At 41.7% G+C, this 23,982-nt stretch overlaps 1 protein-coding gene across 3 annotated transcripts in view; it reads left to right on the top strand.

Annotated features, from left to right (window-relative positions):
- The window catches only part of arhgap39 (Rho GTPase activating protein 39), a 608,625-nt gene that overhangs the window by 4,705 nt on the left and 579,938 nt on the right, over positions 1 to 23,982 (top strand). The window contains exon 1 of one of the 3 annotated variants that reach the window (XM_087987641.1): positions 15,324 to 15,365. The exons of the other annotated variants lie outside the window; for them this stretch is intronic. The gene's annotated coding sequence lies outside the window, so the exon portion shown is untranslated. Of the gene's footprint in view, positions 1 to 15,323; positions 15,366 to 23,982 lie in introns of those variants that run through there. 3 annotated transcript variants of the gene reach the window in all.

The raw sequence follows: 23,982 nt of genomic DNA, 5'->3' as shown, positions 1-23,982 counted from the left end.
ATTGGGAATGCTCAAGAGGCCAGGATTAGGGAAGTGCATAGATATCTGGGTGTTTGGGCAGGACAATACCATTGAGGAATTTAAAATAGATTTTTAAAATTACTTCACAGGGTATGAACATTCCAAGTTGGGCTAGCAGTTTTACATAGCCGTAATTGCCCTTGACAAGGTGCTGGTGAGCTTTTGATTTTGATGTGCTGCAGTCCATTGTGTGCACTTGCACCCACAGTGCTGTTAGTGAGTGAATGCCAGGAGTTTGATCCATTGACAATGAAGGAAAAGCTATTTTAAAAAATCTGAATGGCATGTGGCTTGGAGGAGAGTTTGCAGGTAGTGGTGTTTTAATGCTTGTGCTACTGTTTATCTCTCCAGATGGCAGAGATTTTAGATTTGGAAGGTACTGTTTAAGGAGCCTTGGTAAATTGTTGCAGCGCATCCTGGTATACACTGCCAACACAGTGACAGTGGAAGGAATGATTTGTTAAAAACGTTTTTTTTCCACCCGTGTCGTGATCTCTGTTTATATATTTTCTTTCTTTTTCACACACGTCATGATCTCCTGTTTATATATTTTTAAAATTTTTTTTCACTCGTGTCATCTCTGGGAATGATTGTTGAAGGTCTTAAATTGGGCACTGGACAACTGGGCTGATTTGTTGTCTTTAACTTGATCATGGGGGGATAGTATCACTGGCCAGCATCTCCTGCTCCTAATTACCCAGTGGGTTGTTAAGAGTTAATTAAATTACTGTAGATCTTGACTCACATGTAGGCCAGACCAGGTAAGGATGGCAGGTCTGCCTACTAAGAAATTAGTGAACTAGGTGGGTTTTAATGACAATTGACATCAGCTATGTGGTCACCATCAGGGCAGTTTTTTAAAAAAAAAATTCCAGATTTTTATTGAATTCTAATTTCTCCAGCTGACATTGTGGGATTTGAACTTGTGTCCTCGAGTTCTGGATTACTCATCCAGTGACCGCCTCCAAGCTTCAGCTTTTTGAACTTCATTGGAGATGCTGGTATCCAGACAATTGAATAACATTCCATCGCACTCCTGAATGGTGCCTTGTAGACGCTGGCAAGCTTCAGGGAATCAGGAGTTATACACTGCAGAACTTTCAGCCTCAGACTGCTATTGTAACCAAAGTGATTATATGACCAGTTCAGCTTTGGGCAGTGGCTGGTTCCAGTGTGTAGGCAATAGTGATGGTAATGCCATTGAATTACAAGGGCTCATTATTTGATTTTTCTCTTGTTGGAGAAGGTAATTGCCTGGCACTTGTGTAGTGCAAATGTTAATTACCACTTAATAGCCCAAGCTTGAATGTTATCCAGGTTGCTGCAACTGGACACTCAGTATCTGAGTGGTGGTGTATGGTGCCACACATTGTGTGATTATCAGGAAACTTTCCCACTTCTGATTATATGATAATAGAAATTTATTGTCATATATACTTTAACAAGCAAAATACAGTGAAAAGTTTATAGGATATCCTACCATGGCATCCACATTAATAACAGAAATCATACATAATAAAAAAAGTAAAACTAATACAAAGTTCATCACAGTTCAGTTAATGGCTCCTGGGCTTGGGAACCATGGGTTACCTGGAAGATGTAGCCAGGATGATACCGAGACGGGAGTACCATGCCAGGACAAGACCACTACACCAGGATGGAGGGTAGGTCAATGATTAGCAGTTGAAAGGATTCCACCTACGATACTAGCCCGAAAAATCCCTGCAATGATAACCTGGGATTGGGATGATTGACCTCCAACAGCCACAATAATCTCCATGAACATTTAATATGACTCCAACCAGTGGAGAGTTTTGACTCCAGTTTTGCTGGGGCTCATTGATGCTACATTTGGTCAAATTAGTCCTGAAATCAAGGACAGTCACCTCCTGGACTTCAACTCTTTCATCCATAATTACAGCCCTGGTCCAAATAAGTTAGGAGGTGAGTACCCAAGCAAATGTTACATTTGGCTTTATATTTAAGAATTTTTTGTGGACTTGTTCTTTATTTTTAAGGGACCGATTAAAAGGACAGTGAAACTTTCTTTCAAATAAGAAATTTATTGTAGTTCACTTTTGTGATAACTGCTTGTTTATTGCAGATTGCCTGTCTGGATTTATGACTGTTTGCAGTCTATACTTGGTTTGTTAGGATTTTTCATTGGTGGCCAGTTTGGGGAAAGAAAAGAGCTTCCTTATTTTCCTATCTCCGGAAAATCTCTTGCTTTTTGAGTCTCGTGCAGCACCTGAAGACTTGTTTCTCTGAACTCTGTCCTCCTGAAAACTGTTGAGAAAAATCCTTAATACTGTATTTCCTGAGCAAGTTGTTTTGACAAATATCCCAAAAGCAATTTTTTTTTTTGTTGTTGTTTAGTTGACATTCACTTTGTGAGCCAGATGTGGGTTTGACATTCATCTGGATGTTTCATATTGTCCTTTCTGTTTTTGCCTTGAATAACTTAACAAAAATAATCTTTGCAAAGAGAAATCTTTTTTCCTACCTATACCCAGTGTGCTTGTTTGTGCATGTTTTGGATTATTTACAGGAGTAAACAATTTAGATTTTCATATTACAAACTGCCATTGAATAAATGTTACATAACCAATAAATTTGTTTCTATTAAAGAATTCAGGTTGATGGATCTTTTTGGAGCACAGCTGGTTCTACATCATTCAGCATCATTACTGGAATGTTGTCAGGGCCCATGGCTTTTGAAATTTGTGTCTTCAGCCATTTCTTAATATCATGTGGAATTAATCAAATTGATTCATGTCTGGTATCAGTGATGCTGGGGACCTCATGGAGGCTGAAAATGCAACATCCACTCAGCATTTCTTAAGTGGGGAGGGAGTCTTATCAGCGAGCAGAGGAATTAGGAGGGAATGGAATTTGATGCACATTAGGATGCAACCAGCAGAGTTTTGGATACCTTCAAGTTTAAGAGGGTAGAATATGGGAGATCAGCCAAAATGCCTTGACTGTCTAGCCTAGAAGTGACAAAGGGATGGATGACAGTTTAGGCAGCAAATGAACTAAGATATGAACAGAGTCTAGTAATTTTAACAGGCTTTTCCACTGAGGGTATCTCTGTATTGGTTTCATGTGTGTAGAAGTAGTTGAGCCCCTTGAAGCCATGTGATGGAAAGGATCTATCATTTGAGTTACAAGCCAGTCTGCCTGGTGGTAGGGTCAGTGAAGTTATTCTGTTTTGAACCTTATTCCCTTTAAGCTGTTTATTGAGACAAGATGTGGATTTCAAATTGCTACCGTTTCTTTTAATTATGGTGCACAGTTCTTTTAATTGAACATGGCATGAGAAAGATCACTCTTTACTTAAAAAAGCCCTTAGAGTCTAATACTAGACTGGTACTGGAACTGGGTATCTAATTAAATGTCCCACTATATAGATTAAGGTAATACATGTCTGAACTTTTGTCATTACTTTAATATCTTTGAAATATTACTTTCAGAACATCCTATAAGGTGCTAGCTTCTCTTCTCCCAGTTGGCTTTATAATTTGAGTAACAGTAATTCACTAATTAGAACGCATAAGATTAAATTGCTAATTAAAAGTTTGTTCTCTGATTTTAAAAAAAAAATACCAAAGTGGCTTTCAACTACCTTGATTGTAGCCTGTTGTTAATTTCTTCTGTTTTTGTTTAAGTACCTTCCATTTTATTTCACAGATTGCATATTTCAAGAACTGAAACAGGAGGTAGTATATTCTGTCTTGCATTTCCATAATAATGCTTACCTCTGTGTTTTTTGTTTTATTTTATCAAGGTGACTGGAATAATGTTCGAGGCCCTTTATTCTTCCAACCTTTTTTTTGTCACATGCAGCAATGTGTTAACAACAATCCTTTGTACAGAGAGCCTGGTGTACCATGCAAAATACGCATGGTACCCTTTTATTAAATTTTCAGGAGTTCAAGTATTGACAACCTAGCTCGACAGTTGTATGTATTTCATGGAGGCAAAAGTGAGGACTGCAGATTCTAGAGATCAGAGTCTAGATTAGATTTTTTTTTTTAGATTACTTACTGTGGAAACAGGCCCTTCAGCCCAACAAGTCTACACTGACCCGCCAAAGCGCAACCCACCCAGATCCATTCCCCTACATTTACCCCTGCCCCTAACACTACTGCAATTTAACATGGAGAAAGTGAGGATTGCAGATGCTGGAGATCAGAGCTTAAAAATATGTTGCTGGAAAAGCGCAGCAGGTCAGGCAGCATCAAAGGAACAGGAGAATCGACGTTTCGGGCATAAGTCCTTCTTCAGGAATGAGGGTCTGCCAAGCAGGCTTAGATAAAAGGTAGGGAGGAGGGCCTTGGGGGAGGGGCGCTGGGAATATGATAGGTGGAAGGAGGTTAAGGTGAGGGTGATAGGCCGGAGAGGGGGTGGGGGCGGAGAGGTCGGGAAGAAGATTGCAGGTCAAGAAGACAGTGCTGAATCTGAGGGTTGGGACTGAGAAAAGGTGGGGGAGGGGAAATGAGAAAGCTGGACAAATCTGCATTCATCCCTTGTGGTTGGAGGGTTCCTAGGCGGAAGATGAGGCGCTCTTCCTCCAGGCATCGTGTTGCCATGGTCTGGCGATAGAGGAGGCCAAACCTCTGGGACACCCGCACCAACCAACCCAACCACCCCGTGGCTGAACACTTTAACTCCCCCTCCCACTCCGCTAAGGACATGCAGGTCCTTGGCCTCCTCCATCGCCAGACCATGGCAACACAATGCCTGGAGGAAGAGCACCTCATCTTCCAACTAGGAACCCTCCAACCACAGGGGATGAATGCAGATTTCTCCAGCTTTCTCATTTCCCCTCCCCCCACTTTTTCTCAGTCCCAACCCTCAGACTCAGCACCGCCTTCTTGACCTGCAATCTTTTTCACGACCTCTTTTCCCCCCCCCCCCACCCCCTCTCCAGCCTATCACCATCACCTTACCTCCTTCCACCTATCGTATTCCCAGCGCCCCTCCCCCAAGTCCCTCCTGCCTGACCTGCTGCGCTTTTCCAGCAACACATTTTTAAGCTGCAATTTAGCATGGCCAATTCACCTAACCTGCACATTTTGGACTGTGTGGGAGGAAACCTGAGCACCTGGAGGAAACCCACATGGACACTGAAGAATGTGCAAACTCCACACAGTCGGTCGCCTGAGGCAGGAATTGAACCGGGTCTCAGGTGCTGTGAGGCAGCAGTGCAAGCCACTGTGCTACCGTGCCGCCTATTAGAGTGCTGGAAAAGCACAGCAGGTCAGGCAGCATCCGAGGAGCAGGAAAATTGACTTTTCGGGCAAAAGCCCTTCATCAGGAATGACTTTTTAATAAATCATGGATTTATCTTCCATGGATGTATTTCATGGATGCTACTGCAGAATGTCTGGTAGGGTTATTGGCAATCACTAGCTATCAAATATGTTTGTACACCTTGGGAGCTCCATGTCTCTGGTTCTGGGTTCTGGGGGTCCTTGTGTGGATGATGAGCCCATTCCTGGAGCCACATCTCTGGCCTCATATTTGGCAGGTGTTTCCGGGAGGTGGAATGAGACCTTGGCTTTGATTGCTGGCATTCCTTTAGAATCCATTAGAATCTAATCTAATCTAATTCCTTTCCAGGGTTCCTTTTCTGTGCTTCCTCTTGCCAATGGGTATTCTCAAAGAATTCTACCCCTCATACAGAAGCTTTCTCTAAGTCAGTTTCTTCTGAACACAGCCTACAGAGAATCTTTGAACTGCTTCATTTGTCCTCCTCTCACTTGAGTGTATCCCAGAGACCAAAGTAATGTTCTGGGAACCTGGCTTTGAATCCCACCACTGCAGATGGTGGCATTTGAATTCAATAAAATTCTAGAATTCAGATTATGATGACAGTGAAACTATTGTCAATTGTCAGAAAAACTCATTTGGATCACTTGTCCTTTTAGGAAAGGAACCTGACATTCTTACCTGTTCTGACCTACATGTGACTCCAGATCCACGGCAGTGTGGCTCTTAACTGCCTCCTAGGCAGTCAGTAATGGGCAATCCTGGCCAGTTATGCCCTCGTGCTGTGAATGATTTTTAAAAAAACCTTCAATCTCTGGCATCCTCAGCACTTGGCCAGCCATCATAAGTGGTTTTGGATGATCATGGTCTCAGTTGGTGCTGTAGGCTCCTTCAAGGACACTGGTGCCTGTTTCCCCAGTTGATGTGGTAAATCCTTCTTGAACAGTGATGATACTTATCAAAGGCACTGAGGTGGCGTCTATATGTGGACCATGTTTCAGTGCCATATAGAATTGTCAGAAGGATGATTGCCTCGTACACAAGTATCTTGGTATCAGCATGGATGTCGGCGTCATTGAAGACTCTTGTCCTTGAGTATCTGTAGGCAGCGCTCGCAGTTTGCATGTGGTGTTGGTTCAATACTAGTGATCCAGCAACAAATTTTGCATTGCTTGATATTTTGTCAACGTGGTTGAATGTCAGGTTTTAAACTCCATGAGTATTTGAAATTAAGTATTGCGTGCGTACTAAGCTTCCTTTTGAGCAATATTCTGATGGATTTGCGTGCTTTCTGAAATCTGAGTGCCCATGTATAATTGGCATACACATTGACTTGAGCGATGCAGATATACATAAATTGCTCCAATTCCTCTGTCAGTTATTAATTTCAGTATAAGAGTTGAACTCAATAACATATGCTCTAATCTGACTCTGCATCTGGCATCCTTCTCTATCATTCTCTATCTTTGTGGATTTAGAGTCATAGAGATGTACAGACCTTTCGGTCCAACTTGTCTGTGCCGACCAGATATCCTTAATTAATCTAATCTAGTCCCATTTGCCAGCATTTGGTCCATATCACTCCAAATCCTTCCTATCCAAACAGATACCTTTAAATGTTGTAATTTTACCAGCCTCTACCACTTCCTGTGGCAGCTCATTCCATGCATACATCACCCTCTGCGTGAAAAAATTGCCCCTTAGGTCCCTTTTAAATCTTTCCCCTCTCTTCCGAAACCTATGCCCTCTAGTTCTGGACTCCCCTCCGCCTCCTCAGGGAAAAGACCTTGTCTATTTACCCTATCCGTGCCTCTCATGATTGTATAAAGTTCTATAAGGTCATTCCTCAGCCTCTGCTCCAAGGAAAATAGCCCCAGCCTATTCAACCTGTCCATATAACTCAAGCTATCCAACCCTGGCAATGTCCTTGTAAATCTTCTCTGAACCCTTTCAAGTTTCACAATAGCCTTCCTATAGGAGAGAGACCAGAATTGCACACAATATTCCAAAAGTGACCTTAGCAATGTCCTGTACAGCCACAACTTGACCTCCTAACTCCTATACTCTGTGCTCTGGCCAATAAAGGAAAGCATACTAAACACCTTCTTCACTATCCTAGTTACCCATGACCACTTTCAAGGAACAGTAAACCTGCAATGCAGGGTCTTTTTGTTTAGCAACATTCCCCAGATCCTTACCATTTAAGTGTATAAGTCCAGCCCTTATTTGCCTTATTTGTTTAAAGAATTGAAAAATCTGCTTGAAACTCAGGTAAAATCACAAAAGTTGAAAAGAGTTGGGAATGTGAGGTATATTGAGAAACAGGAGACTCCAAAGTAATGGTTTAAAGCCCCAAATCCTGGGGCAGGTGGACTATAAAGACAGTTACTCTTGAATACAATGAATTGTCGCCAGAAGACTGAGATGTATTTGCAGTTTAGATTAAGCAAGAGAATGATTCAGTGGAATGTTATGCATCTCTAAGATAGTAGGAGAAAGTGAGGACTACAGATGCTGGAGATCAGAATAGAGACTGTGGTGCTGGAAAAGCACAGCAGGTTAGGCAGCATCCGAGGAGCAGAAGAATTGACTTTTCGAGCATCAGCCCTTCATCAGGAATGAGACATGTGGGCCAGGGGGCTGAGAGATAAATGGGAGGGGGGGTGGGGTTGGAGCGGATGGTAGCTCAGAAAGTGATAGGTAGATAAAGGTGAGGGAGAAAGTGATCCGTCTGAGAGGACGATAGAGCGGATAGGTGGGAAAGGTGATGGACAGGTCAGGGGGACGGTGCCGAGTTGGAGGCTTGGGACTGGGATAATGTGGGGAGAGGAGAAATGAGGAAACTGTTGAAATCCAAACTGATCTCATGTGGTTACAGGGTCCCAAGGCGGAAGATGCGTTCCTTCTCCGGGTGTCGAGTGGTAAGGGTTTGGCGATGGAGGACATCCAGGACCTGCATGTTCTTGACTGATTGGGAGGGGAGTTGAAGTGTTCAGCTACGGGGTGGTGGGTTGATTGGTGTGAGTGTTCCAGAGATGTTCCCTGAAATGATCTGCAAGTAAGTATCCTGTCTCCCCAATGTAGAGGAGACCACACCAGGTGCACTGAGGAAGGAGATGTGACTGTGGTAGTGAGTCTGCTTCAGGATGTGGCTGAAAAGCTTCAGGGCAGAGGAGATGACCTGGTTGGTGCAGTGAGAGGGAATCACTAAGATCCTTTTAGAGAGAGGAGGAGAACTTCAAGGTAAGCATCCTTAGAAGAGGCCTCGCAATAAGTTCAACCCTGCCAAGTGTGAGGTTGTCTGGAAGGACAAATAAGAATGCGGAATACAGGGTTAACGGTAGGGTTCTTAGTAAGGTGGAGGAGCAGAGGGATCTTGGGGTCTATGTTCATAGCTCTTTGAAAGTTGCCACTCAGGTGGATAGAGCTTGTAAGAAGGCCGATGATGTATTAGCATTCATTAGCAGAGGGATTGAATTCAAGAGTCGTGAGGTGATGTTGCAGCTGTACAGGACCTTGGTTAGGCCACATTTGGAGTACTGTGTGCAGTTCTGGTCACCTCACTTTAGGAAAGATGTGGAAGCTTTGGAGAGGGTGCAGAGGAGATTTACCAGGATGTTGCCTGGAATGGAGAATAGGTCGTACGAGGATAGGTTGAGAGTGCTAGGCCTTTTCTCATTGGAACGGCGAAGGATGAGGGGTGATTTGATAGAGGTTTATAAGATGATCAGAGGAATAGATAGAGTAGACAGTCAGAAACTTTTTCCCCGGGTACAACAGAGTGTTACAAGGGGACATAAATTTAAGGTGAAGGGTGGAAAGTATAGGGGGGGATGTCAGGGGTGGGTTCTTTACCCAGAGTGGTGGGGGCATGGAATGCGCTGCCTGTGGGAGTGGCAGAGTCAGAATCTTTGGTGACCTTTAAGCGGCAATTGGATAGGTACATGGATGGGTGCTTAAGCTAGGACAAATGTTCGGCACAACATCATGGGCCGAAGGGCCTGTTCTGTGCTGTATTGTTCTATGTTCTCTGTTCTATAAGGTTAAAATCAGCTAGAAGATAGTGCGGACTGAAGATGCTGGAGAAGCACAACAGGTCAGGCAGTTTCCGAGGAGCAGGAGAATCGATGTTTCGGGCATAAGTCCTTTCGTCAGGAATGAAGCTTGTGGGCCAGGATTGGGGGGCTGAGAGATAAATGGGAGAGGGGAGTGGGTTAGGGAGGAAGGTATCTGAGAAAGCGATAGGTAGATGAAGGTGAGGGAGAAGGTGATAGGTCGGAGAGGATGGTGGAGCAGAGTGCCCAAGAAGGTTACAGTGACAGGAAGCTGGATGTTAGACGTGAGCTTGGACAACAAATAAATTTCTTATGCATCCCGTCCAAAAGTGCAGTTGATTTGAGAAGATCCTGCCCAAGCATGGCAGCAGTATTCAATTCTAGGGCATTCAGTGCAGCCAGTACCTCTGGATGTCTTTTCATGGGAATGCCACCCACTTTCAACTCACTTCCTCCTTCTCCTCCTTATCCCCAACCAGAGTTTTGAACACCTGTTCCTATGTTTGTAAAATACAGTGAATAACATGAATGGATCTTTGGATGCTGCCAATTTTTCAGGACCCTATTTCGATGTTTCTCTTTATCTGTTTTTTAAGTTATGTCTGTTTTTGAGTGTACATTACATTAATATGTAGCCATGATGTTACTGGTGAGCTAGCTGTTACGTTTCTGATTTAACTGAACTGTCTGTTCCTGCTCCAGCTTTGGTCAATGAAACCAATTGTACCTTCACCAATTACTCCTCACAACTAGGAGTCAATCCAGGAATGTTTCTCATTTATCCACAAAAACAGTGCATGCCTTATCAATCTGAAAAATATTCACCAAATAACTTCTCAGCTTGGAAATGATGTTTATTGAATGAATAATGTCAAGCTTATCTTTGTTCAATTGAATATCAAGTTGTGTTTTGGTTATTCTGTCCATAGATTTTCATTTTAGAATTATGGATTTCATATTATAGAATCATACAGCAAGGAAACAGACCCTTCAGTCCAACCAGTCCATTCTGAACATAATCCCAAACTAAGTTAGTCTCACCTGTCTGCTCCTGGCCCATATCCCTCCAAACCTTTCCTATTCATGTACTTATCCAAATGTCTTTTTTGGATGTTGTAATTGTACACCCTATCCAACACTTCCACTGGAATTTCATTCCACAGTTGAACCACCCTCTGTGTTTAAAAAGAAGTTTGCTCCTTGTGTCTTTTTTAAATCTCTCTCTCTCTCTCTCTCTCTCTCTCTCTCTCTCTCTCTCTCTCTCTCTCTCTCCTTTCACCTTAGAAACGTGCTCCCAAGCCTTGAAATTCCCCATCCTAGGGAAAAGACAATTACCATTAACTTTATCTATATCTCTCATTTATTTTATAAACTTCTATAAGTTGTCTCTCAATTTCCTATGCTCCAGTGAAAAAGTCCCAGCCTGTCCAACCTTTTTTTTTAAATAACGCAAACCTTCCATACTCGGCAACATCCTGGTAAATCTCTTTTGAACTCTCTCCAGTTTAATAATATCCTTCCTATAATTGGGCGACCAGGACTGGACACAGTATTACAGAAGAGGCGTCACCAATGTCCTGTACAACCTCAACATGACTTCCTAACTCCTATACTCAAAGGACTGAGTGATGAAGGCAAGTGTGCCAAATGCCTTTTTAACCACGCTGTCTATATGTAGTGCAATCTTCAAGAATTATGTACCAGAACCCCTAGGTCTCTCTGTTCTACAACCCAAGACCCTACCATTAATTATATAAGCCCTACCCTTGTTTGCTGTTCCAAAATGCAATATCTCATGTTTATCCAGATTGAACTCCATTGGTCACTTTTCAGCCCATTGACCCATTTGATCAAGATCCCTTTGTAATCTTAGGAAACCATGGTGACATGTTGAGTTTTCTTTCTATTGTTATGTTCCTAATTTTGTAATTTTTACTCAATGTAAATCTAAATTTTTGTTTTTAAAACTTAAAATGTGAGAAATGCTCAAAGCCAGTTTTAGAACAGAATAAACCTGGGAAAAACAAATAGACAATGATAATGGAAGATGTTTTAAAAGAATAATTGCATAAGTAGCTATTTTCTAATCAACATGTTCTGATGTGTTATTACTCCTGTCTGGGACTTGAACCCTGGGACTCTGGCCCTGAGATACATGTTGCAGGGGTAGTGGCCCTATAATTTCATTTGTATTGCGATTTTTATGGCCTAAGATGTTCTGATGTATTTCATAAGAAATGTACAAGGCCAGCAATTTTTCACAGTCCCTAATTGCCCTTAGTCACAGTGGCTTGGAGTTGAAAGTAAGTCTGAGTGGGTAACCTTTTTTCTTGCATTTATAAGTGCTTTTAGAGCAAGATGATATCATTCAACATAACTAGCACTTATATTTAAAAATGCTGTAATTTTTAAAACTACCAATGCTGCTGCTTTTATACAGCTTGTTCTTTGATTTCAAGCTTTTAATCAACCTCTCCCTCATAATGGTCTAGGTAGGTTTGGATCTCAATTTAAGAAGTATTAATATTAATAGTTAGAAAAATGTTTTTCATTGAACTTTAAGACAATTATGCCAGTCAGCCAGGGTTCAAGAAGAGTGTTAAACTTCCAGCTTGGATTATATGATAGCACTGCAAGATTGATGGTATATTAGACTGGTGACTCTGGTTCCTCTACAAACAACTGATTCACTATTGATCTTTTTAGGGAAGGAAGTCTGCCTTTGTTACAGGGTCTGGCCTAAATGTGACTCCAGGTCCACAGCAACGCAATTGGTTCTCAACTGCCCCCTGATCAGGCCCAGCAAGCCACTCACTTCAAGGCCAATAAGAATGGGCAAGAAATACTGGCCTTGCCAGTGACACCCACGTCCCATGAAAGGAAGTTCAACAAGATCTCCCAAATACTTTTCCTTCTGTGCAAACATTTCCAGCTCTCCTGTTCTTGTAGCTCAGATGCAAAGTTCCCTACATTTAGCTTAACTGTAACTGGTTCTTGAAATCACAGAATATTCACTGTCATAAGATGAATGGTCCATCAGGTTGGGTGGACCATACAGTATTTGTGACATATTGTGTCCCTTTTTGTGTTCCTGCTGCTTGTGTGTCATATTATCATCATAATGAGATACTGAAATATATGAATTGATTGCTCAGATTTCATATTGATGAAACAAGTATCCTGTTGAAGTAAGATAAATTAAGTTTGAGCACAAGGATAAAAAAAAGTCTACCACTAAAGGGGTAATAAAAACAGCCAAGTGTTAAATCATTCACATTCAACATGCTCTTCAAATAAGATGGAGAAAGTGAGCTTGAAGTGGTTTTTCTGATCACCATCTTGCTTTGTCCCAAAAGAGTGAATAATAATATTGAAATATTTATGGCTAACTGTGAATTAGTGCTGCTTGGGGCAAAAGAAATGTACTCTAAATATACTCTTAAGTATAATTCACAAAGGATTGGAGGAGCAAGGAGATCTTGGGGGTTTAGTTGGAACATTCCCTTAAAGGCTGACTACAAAGGCCAGTGGGTGCAAGTGATTTATTAAAATGCCAATTAGAATATTATGTGTAGTTTTGAGAACTCTGTTAGAGATCTGGTAAAGGTGCAACATTTCTTCAGTAAGATAGCTGAAATATTAACTTTATTGTCTTTTGCCATAATAAATGTGAAAGCTGGAATTCATTGAGTGTTCAGAGGATGGTTCAGGTTTTAAAATATGGGTCTGTACTTGAAACCTAAGATATGCTACTTTTTTATGCAAAAGGATTATGATGGCATTGAATGGCTGATCTTGCTGTCAGTCATCAGAAAAGCATTACTGGAAGTGACTCTTGCAACCAGATCAATTCTGATACTCTAAGAGTAAACCAGCTCTCCTCCTGTGAATTTGCATGTAGATTTCTGGAGCATAATTGTGACATTCTCCCTGTGATAGGCATATCCTGAGGCTAATTAATAGGTTTCTTCAGTTTTAGCTCCCGATTCATTTCAGACTCTATGGGAGAGAGACGATTATCAAGTTCAACGCAAGTCATAGGAATTGACTGCCTTTCATTTTCTCTCTATACATACTGAAGTGTAAGTATTGGCTGCTGGGCACAGGATTTGTTTATATATAAAATAACTCCAGAAAAGACATTGAAAAGTTTGAGGTTAGAACAGATTGCTTAATTGTCAACACTGCAGATCGAGTAGGTAGAAGGCATATAACTGTTTAAAAGTTTATTTTGCCAACTGGAGTGGGAAACTGAGAAATCCACTGTGGTGGCATCAAATTTCCTGAAATTGGAATTGAGATATGCTGATCAATACAGAGTCAATGAAATTTAGCTGGACCTATGTCTGCAATGAATTGGGCATGACACCATAGTGGTTACCAGGGCAGTATTGAAGTAGCAGGCCAGAGGAGATGACTTCTGATTGCACTGTGGTATGTGAAATTATTTGATTTGGCACTTTTTTTTACCACCTGAGTTGGAAGGTTGCTGGATCAAGTCAAACTCCAGGATTTGTGGAATGTGTATTTCAGGGCTGGTAATTAAATGCAGTGCCCAAGGAAGTAATGCCGGAGATACTTGTTCATTATGTAGGTTGGACAGGCTATTTGTCAAGCGGTTTATCAGTAAACTACTCTCCTCTTGAGAGGAAACTTGTGATTGTCTGTTTGTGTTTTGGGTTAGCTTTGTGCCTTTCAACTGGCCTATTCAAAGTACTCCCAATCTGGAAGCATTTGCTGTCTGTACAGGCATAGGTAATGGAGAATGTTTTATTGTTAATAGCAAGTTCACCAAGACTAACTTCTTGTGATTTGTTTTTTAAAAAAAAGGTTGATTTCCCTTCCTGACCTCAACCTGTACACCGTGCATATTTTTGTTAAAATTTCAGTATTGTATTCTTTGATAATTCCTCCAAATGCATTCTGTATTTTTTAAAATTTGTGCTCATTATTTCAAATGTGAGGTAATTCATTTTGGGAGGTCAAATGTAAGAGGAATGTATACAGTAAATGGCAGGACCCTAAGGACCATTGATATATAGAAGAGATGTTGGAGTGCAAGTCCATAGCTCCCTGGAAGTGGGAACACAAGTGTGTAAGGTGATAAAGAAGGTGCACAGCATGCTTGCCTTTATCAGTCAGAGCATTCAGTATAAACATTGGCAAGTCATGTTGCAGCTATATAACATTTTAGTTAGGCCACATTTGGAGTATTGTGCGCAGTTCTGGTTCCCACACTGTAGGAAGGACATGGAGACTTTGGAGAGGGTGCAAAAGGGGATTACCTGGATGTTTCCTGGATTGAAGCTACAAGGAGAGGTTAGACACATTTGGATTGTTTTAGCTGGAGCTTCAGAGGCTGAGGGACAACCTGTTAGTATGTAAAATTATGAGACATGAATAGCGTGAATCTTCAATGTCCTTTTTCCACTGGAAGTGTCCTTCTAGTGACAGGGTGGAAATGTCAAATGCTAGGGGCAGGTTTAAGGTGAGATAGAGAAAGTTCAAAGATGTGCAAGGCAATTCTGCTACACATAATAGTAGGTATGGGGTGGGGTATGGGGAGCAGATACATTAGCAAAGTTTAAGAGGCATTTAGACACATGAACAACCAGGGAATAGAGGGAAATGGACTATGAACAGGCTAGTGGGATTAGTTCAGAATGGCATCATGATCGAAACAGATGTGGTGTGCTGAAGGGCCCTCTCCTATGCTGTACAGTTCTATGTTTTCTGATATATGTTCAGGCATCTTCTATATAGCATAATGTATCTGTAAATTGCAAAGCCATAGTTGTCAAATTCATTGTTCCTGAAGGTTGTTTTTTAAAGAAATATATACACTTGTGCGATGTATGTGCTGCATTTTATGGTACCTGATAAGCGCACAGGTTCTCTGTGCAGCTTGAACCACCTTTTGTGTGAATGTGGGCAGTATGCATGCCTGCTCCCTGGAAGAGCTCCATGCTGTCACCACCCTGTAAATGAGATGTGGCATCTCAGCTGCGCACCTTGGTAAAGTATTTTCAATCTGTAAATACTGTAAATGGAAAACTGATTAACAGTTGATGGATTTTTGTTTTTTCAAGATTGCTGTAATCAGTTTCGGGCAGATGTAGCAGATTGCTATAGTGTGGCAGCGATTTCAGTGCTGAATTATTGCATAGTGATGTGACTGCAGATACAGGTTTTTGTGCTACATCGATTATTTCAAGCTTTGTATATTTTTAGAAAAGGCATATAGGGGAAAAAACTGCTTTAATTAATTTTATTGATGAAATTTCTTAATAGTGAACAAAATAAGCATAACCATAGATTGCAATGTTTTAATTGTTTATTTTCCTGTAATGCATTTAAATGAAGATATTTTGAGAGGGTGGGGTGGAGTTGGTGGAGTGATGGATATATAAGCATGGTTTGGTGTGGAGCCAGTCTCTGCTATGCAGAGGTAGGAGACAGGTACACAGTTGAGATTTGGGAAATGCACTTCACGTTTTCTCATGTCTTTTCACCATGATACAAGGTAAAAGTCATCCCAGAATAATATTGCACTGGTGTCGTTCCCTGATATAAGGTTGCTTTTGAATAGGGATGATGGATAGTGGAAACAGACTGCTTGTATAAGCGAGCTCTGAAACCACTCCCAGTGTGAGTGGGAGGGAGCAGAAAAGAAGATAAAGTAACTGTGCCTATAAAGCTAAAAGAAATCTAATTTTTGCATTGAGTGCATTTAAAATTAATCATAGCTTGTTTTGATTTCTGGATTCCAAGCTCACTCTTGCCATCAGCACCCCTCCCTTCCATTTGTCCCTCACTTCAATGGAAATTTGTGCTTTGTGCTGTCGCAAAGATGCAGTAAAACCTACCCCTGTTCTCCAATGATCCATTGCCCTGCTATAACCTCTGTCTTTTAGTTGCTCATGGTAAAGTTGTCAGGATGATCAAAGAGAAGAATTGCATGCTTGTTATAAAAATATTAATGTTCTTTTTTTTTAATAATTGCCTGTGTATTAAATTGAGTAGTTTTTGTGCTCCTCTTGATTAATGGCCATAAAGATCGGATCAAATTGAGTGATTTTTCTTGGGGCTAAAAACAGTGTTCATGGTTTGTGGAATGTACTTGCTAGATATCTGTTTTACCTAAGTTTTTATAATCCCAACTATTGCATTAGATCTCCCTCTCTGCCCCTGGCTGCTTCTTCCTACTGCATTAATGCTTTTCCAATGCTAATTGTACAATCAGAATGTGTTGCCAACATCAAGGTGACAGCTGTGATATCATAATTGTGTTTAATAGGTATGATCATCTAGCCATTACGGAGACATGGTAACAAGGAGATCAAAGCTGGGAGCTAAATATTCAGGGGCATGTAACTTTTTGAAGGACAAGTCAGTGGGATAGCTTTGTTAGTATGTGTTAGAATAGGTACAATAGCAAGCAATAACCTTGGATTGGAAGATGTGGGATCCATATGGGTAGAGACGTGATAAAAAACATAAGCCGTTGTTGGTAATAGCTATACAGTGGGACAGAGAATAAATTAGGAGATAATGAGGGCATGTAAAAATGGCAGTACATTCATTTTGGGTGACTTCAATCTTCCACATCCATCAAAGTTTTACTTGCACATCCACTAATATCATTTATTGTATCCGTTGCTCCTGATGCGGTCTCCTCTACATTGGGGAGACTGGGCACCTCCTAGCAGAGCACTTTAGAGAACATCTCCGGGACACCCGCACCAATCAACCACACCGCCCCGTGGCCCAACATTTGAACTCCCCCTCCCACTCTGCCGAGGACATGGAGGTCCTGGGCCTCCTTCACTGCCGCTCCCTCACCACCAGATGCCTGGAGGAAGAACGCCTCATCTTCTGCCTCGGAACACTTCAACCCCAGGGCATCAATGTGGACTTCAGTTTCCTCATTTCCCCTTTCCCCCACCTCACCCTAGTTCTAAACTTCCAGCTCAGCACTGTCTCCATGACTTGTCCGGACTTGTCCTACCTGCCTATCTCCTTTTCCACCTATCCACTCCACCCTCTCCTCCCTGACCCATCACCTTCATCCCCTCCCCCACTCACCCATTGTACTCTATGCTACTTTCTCTCCACCCCCACCCTCCTCTAGCTTATCTCTCCACGCTTCAGGCTCACTGCCTTTATTCCTGATGAAGGGCTTTTGCCTGAAACGTCGATTTCGAAGCTCCTTGGATGCTGCCTGAACTGCTGTGCTCTTCCAGCACCACTAATCCAGAAATAAACTTCAGCAAACTAGCAAGTAATATAAAAGCTGATAGCAAGAGTTTTAAATATATAAAAAAGGAAGAGGAGCCAAAGTGAACATGGGTCCCATAGAAAATGAGGCCAGAGTGGGAAATAAGTACAAAAAATCTAAACCAGTGGTACTAAAGGCCAATAAATTCCATGGACTGATGCGTTGCATCCCAGGATATTAAGGTAAATAATTATGAAGGTGATGAATGTACTGGTAGTAAACTTCCAAGAATCCTTCTAAGTAAGCCCTAGATATTTGAAAAATGGCCATCATAACACCCCAATGCCCACGCCTCCATGACCAAGCTCTCTCCAGGAGGTAGGTTTAAGAAAAGCAAACAAACACTTGAGGTGAAAGAAAATGATTAAAGAAGAAAAAAAGAAAACGGACAGAGTGGATGAGCCATGGACTTATAACCAGGATGCTGCCTACATTACCAGTTATGAGCATGCATTCATAATGCCTGAGAAATATTAAATTCTTTTGAGATGGTAATATGCAGAATAGATTAAGGAGTATCAGTAGAAATAATATATTTGGATTTCCAAAAAAAACGTTTTGATAAGGTTATTGGATAAGAGCCTGTGGTGTTGAAAGTAGGATACTAGCATGGATAAAGGATTCGCTAACTAACAGAAGACAGGGTTGGGATAAGGGGGGCATTTTCAGGATGGTAACTGTAATTAGTGGTGTGCCATAGGAATCACAATTATTTACAAATACATTAATGACTTGGGTGAAGGAAGTTAATGTACTGTAAAAACAATTTCTGGATGATGCAAAAATAGGTGGGAAGGCAAGTGGTGTGGGTGATACAAAGAGGGATATAGACAGGTTAAGTGAGTGGGTAAAAACTTACAGATGAAATTTCATGTGGGAAAATGTGAGGATGGCATCTTGGTAGGAAGAATAGAGGAGCTGAATATGATTTAAATAGAATAAGAATGCAAAAAGCTGCAGCAACACAGAGGAATTTGGGGTGGTGGGGGGGGGGGGGTACCCATATATGAATCACAAAAATACTAGAGTACAGATTCACATAGTAATGGGGAGGGCAAATGGAATGTTAGCCTTTTATTTCAAAGAAAATGAAGTATTAAAAATAGGCAAGTCTTGCTGAAACTATGCAAGGCATAGTTAGAACGCACTGAGAATACTGTGAACTGTTTTGGTCCCCTATCTAAAGAAAGATATACTGGCATTGGATGCAGACCAGAGAAGGTTCCTTAGGCTGATACCAGGAATGGAGGGACACTGTTATGGGGAGAGATTGATTAGTTTGGGCCTGTACTCCCTGGAATATCGAAGAATGAGAGGTGACCTGATTGAAACAGACAGACAGGAATCTAAAGGGGCTTGACAGGGTAGATGCTGAAACTTTGTTGGCCCCTCTTGTGGAAGAATCTCAGACCAGAGGGCATAACCTCAGAATGAGGAGTTGTGCTTTTAAGACAAAAATGAGGAATTTCTTCTGAGTCAGAGTCATGGAGTGTAATGACTTTGTAGAATTCTTTACCACAGAAGGTTGTTGCAACTGCATTATTAAATATATTCAAACTAAGATTGACAAATATTTAATCTGTAAAATTATGGATTATGGTGATTGTGGAGGAAAGTGGAGTTCAGGATTACCAGGCCAGTCATTGAATGGTGGAGCAGACTCAGTGGGCTGAATGACCCTACTACTTTTCCTATGGTCTTATGGTTGCTCTCCTTGCAACAGAGGTTTCTGTGTTATTACCCCTCCTACCTGTTGTCCACTGCCCTCACCTTGCTACTATCAGCTGTCACCACCCTCCTGTCAGCAACATCTGTTGCTGCACGACTTGATACTTTGAGCCTGTAGGTGCCACCTGGTGGTGATGGCAGTAAACGCGCCTTTGTAAATGTTACCCTGCTCAAGGCAGCTTTCTGATCACTAAGAATAAGATTGGGATAGGCCAAGCATTTTGTTTTTCCTGTTCCAAGTATTTATTCCACTGAGTCTGCTTTTGAGGTCACAATATTGTGTTTTTAGTGTTTATTGGTAACTAACGCACATTAAGTAGTACAGATTAATTTGACATTCTAATACAGGTTTAACAGCTCAGACAGCAAGTTGCAATAATTATATGCATCCTCCTGCTGGCTGGCTTCTGGCAAACTGCAAATGATAGTTGGTTATGTAGTTTTAGCCAGTCTTTGACTCATTTGCATGTTCATGTCTTAAAACAACAACACTGTTTCTCAGGAAAAATGAGATTCAATTAAATGCATTAAAAGTGGAAACGTTAGAGTATTCACAACACTAATTAAACAGAAGCAAGAATTTTAAAACTTAATCTATAGTACAGAAAAAGACCCTTTGGCCAATTCAGTCTGCACTGGTCAAAAAACACCCAGCAATCCTATTCTAATCATTTTTTTCTGCACTTGGCCCAGAGCCCTGTATGGCTTGGCATTCCAAGTGTGCATCTAAATACTGAAATGTTATGAGGGTTTCTGCCTCTACAGGCAGTGTATTCCAGATACACTGATTCGGATCCGGGGAGGGGGAGGCAACATCTCATTCCCTCTAAACCTCCAGTCTCATACCTTAAATCTATGCCCCATTGTCATTGATTCCCTCCTTCAAGGGGAACAGTTTCTTCCCGTCTATACCCTTCATAATTTTGTATGCCTCGATCATGTCCCCGCGGTCTTGTCGGCTCGAAGGAAAACAACCTCAGTCTATCCAATCACTTTTCATAACTATAACTCTGTCCAGGACCCAGGCAACATCCTGGTAAATCTCCTCTGCATCTTCTCCAGTGCATTCCTTTAATGTAGGTTTCAGAGCTGCACACAATACTGTAGATCTGGCATAGCCAACTTTTTATACAGTTCTGGCATCATCTCCCTGCTCTTACCTTTACTAGCCAAAGCATAGTATTTATTATCCCAAATACTGCCTCAACCACCTTTTTTAAGAGACGAGTGGACGTGGATACCAAGGTCTCTGACCCTCCGTGCTGCCCAACATGCTACTGTTCATCATAAATATCCCATGCCTTATTTGTCTTGTCCAAGTGCATCACAAGCACTTATTCAGATTGAACTGCATTTGCCACTGTCAGACCACCTGACCAGCCTGTCTGAATCCTCCTGAGAAGATAATTTTATCCTCCTCATTATTTACCACTTTGTCAATTTTTGTATCATCTTCAAACTTACTGATCAACCCTCCTACGTTCATGTCTGAATAATTTATATATACCCCAAATAGCAAAATCCCCCATCACTGATCCCTGTGGAACCCCAATGAGCACAATCTTCCAGTCACAAAATTATCCCTTGACCATCACTCCTTGCTTCCTGCCACTCAGCCAGTTCTGGTTCCGAGGAATCAAATTTCTTTTGCTGTCAATCTTCCATGCAGGATCAAAAGTCTTACTGAAGTCCAATTAGACTACATCAAATGCATTACCTTCATGTACACACCTGGTTATCCCTTCAAATATTAAATCAGGTTGGTTGGGCATGACCTCCCTTTTTAATAAAACCATCCAAACTGTTTATGATTACGGCCTGCTTTTCCAAGTGTCCAAGAGCCTTTATAATATATAGGTGGTCTGGCAGTCCTTCCAGAACTTGTGTTGATGTCACATAGAAACTTAGAAAATAGGAGCAGGAGTTGGTCATTGGATCCTTTGAACCTGCTCTGCCATTCATTATGACCATGGCTGATCATCCAACTTGATACCCTTTTCCTTCATAACTTTTTTTGATGCTTTTAGCTCCAGGTGCTATACCCAATTCCTTCTTGAAATTAAACAATGTTTAGGCCTCTATTGCTTTCTGTGGCAGTGAATTCCACAGGCTCGCCATTCCCTGGGTGAAGAAATGTTATCTCTGTCCTAATTTAGAGTGGGAGGGGAAAGATTCTGTTGTCTTAGTCCACGTAGATACCAATGATATAGGTGGAAAGAGGTTCTGCTGATGGAATATGAGTAGCTCGTGGCTAAATTGAAAAGCAGAGCCAATAAGGTGGTAATCTCCAGATTACTACTGAGTCATGAGCTAATTTGGCGCAGGGTCAACAAAATTAAATTGGTAAACGCATGGTTTAAAGATTAGTGTGGGAGAAACGGGTTTGCATTCATATGATATTGGCACCAGTACTGGGGAAGGAGGGATCTATTTTGGTGAGACAGGCTTCACCTGAATCATGCTTGGAATAGAGTCCTTGTGAATCGCATAACTAGGACTGTAGGTGGGCTTTTTACCAAATAGGGTGAGGGGGTGGTTCAGTGCAGGGAAAAGGTTTACTAGTTAATAATGAGGTTGATTGTTACCAGAAAATAGAAGGAAGGGATAGAGTATGTGAATGTCATATTGTACCAAGGAATGACAGTGTAGGGAAACTTGATAACTGAATAGACTTAAAGGCTTTATACCTTAATTCACAAAGCATTCTGAATAGGTAGGTGAAATGTTTGTGCAATTCGAGGTCAACCAAGGTCACAACAACTTGAAAATAGTTAAAGTGGGAGAGGGCTCTGGAGAGGTTACTGAAGTTTCTGGAACAAGTAATAGGACAGAATGTGTGGAAAGGTTCAGGGATCTAACTTCAGGCACAGCCTGAGAAGGGGGACATTCGATGCTAGACTGAGGATGCGTTTAAGCATGTACAGTGTACAAAACAAGGTAAATAAGCTTGTGCAGATTGAAATTAGTGGCTATGATGTGGGCATCACAGATGTGGCTGTAAGCTGATAACTAAATATTTAAGGATATGCATCTTATCAAAAGGACAGATAAATGGATAGAGGGGGCAGAGTTGCCTTGTTAGTAGGAAATGAAAATAAATCGATAGCAAGAAGCAATATAGAGTTGGGAGGCATAGAATCTGTGGGTAGAGTTGCGGAACCTCAAAAGAAAAGAGACCCTCATAGGAGTTGTGAACAGGCCTCCAAGCAGTCGCCAGGATGTGGGGCAGAAAATAAATCAGGAGATAGAAAAGGCGTGTGAGAAAGGCACTGCTACAATAATCTTGGGAACTTCAATATAGGGATGGACTGGGAAAATCAGGTTGGTAATGTATCCTAAGAAAAGGAATTCACAGAATATCTGCAAGATGGCTTTTTTTGGAGCTGCTTGTGCTAGAGCCCACAAGAGAACAGGTAGTTCTGGATTTGGTGATGTGTAATGAGGCATACTTGATTAAGGAGCTATTGTGAAGGAGCTAGTGTGGGCGGCACGGTGGTACAGTGGTTAGCACTGCTGCCTCACAGCGCCAGAGACCCGGGTTCATTTCCCGCCTCAGGCGACTGACTGTGTGGAGTTTGCACATTCTCCCCGTGTCTGCGTGGGTTTCCTCCGGGTGCTCCGGTTTCCTCCCACAGTCCAAAGATATGCAGGTCAGGTGAATTGGCCATGCTAAATTGCCCGCAGTGTTAGGTCAGGGGTAAATGTAGGGGTATGGGTGGATTGCGCTTCGGCGGGTCGGTGTGGACTTGTTGGGCCAAAGGGCCTGTTTCCACACTGTAATGTAATCTAATCTAAAAAAAAACCCTGAGGGGACAGAGACCATAATATGATAGAATTCAGCCTCCAGTTTGAGAGGGAGAAGTTTAAATCTGATGGAACAGTAATACAACTGAGTGAAAGTAATTACAAACACATGAGGGAGGAGCTGGCCAGAGTTGGAAAATGAGCCAACCAAGGAAGACAGGAGATCAACAATGGCAGGAGTTTCTGGGAGTAATTAAGGAGGTACAGCAGAAATTCATCCCAAGGAAGAAGAAACATGTGGTGGGATGAGGCAACCTCAGCTGACAAGGGAGACAGGAACAGCATAAAAGCAAAGTAGAAAGCATATAATGAAGATTGTGTGAGGTGACAATCTCTGGGAAGCCAGAGGTTTGGGATGCTTTTAGAAACCAGTAGAGGACAACTAAAAAAGCAGTAAAGGTGGTGAAGATAATATGCGACGGTAAGCTAGCTAGAAATATAAAAGATGATTTCAAGAGTTTTTTCGATATATTAAAGATAAGAGTTGCAGGAGTGGTCATTGGGCAATTGGGAAATGAGGTTACAGAAGTAGTAATGGGGAACAAAGAAATGGTGGAGTAACTGATAGGCACTTTTCATTTTGCGTTGATTTTCACTCTGGAAGACACCAGCAACATATCAGAACATTGAAAGTCAGGGGGCAGAGGTGAGTGAGGTGGCCATTACTAAGGAGAAGGTACTGGGAAAGCTGAAAGGTCTGAAGGTGGATAAATAACCTAGACCAGATGGATTACAACCCAGACTAGATGGATTTCAACCCAAGGTTCTGAAGGAAATAGCTGAGGATATTGTAGAGGCATTGCTGGTGATCTTTCAGGAATC

Source organism: Chiloscyllium plagiosum, unplaced genomic scaffold (genome assembly GCF_037043375.1).
Source record: "Chiloscyllium plagiosum isolate Xiang-an unplaced genomic scaffold, Cpla_swu_hap1 HiC_scaffold_5, whole genome shotgun sequence".
Classification (NCBI taxonomy): Eukaryota; Metazoa; Chordata; class Chondrichthyes; order Orectolobiformes; family Hemiscylliidae; genus Chiloscyllium; species Chiloscyllium plagiosum.
The sequence above is the reverse complement of the archived record's forward strand: the minus strand, read 5'-3'. Positions and strand labels throughout refer to the sequence as shown.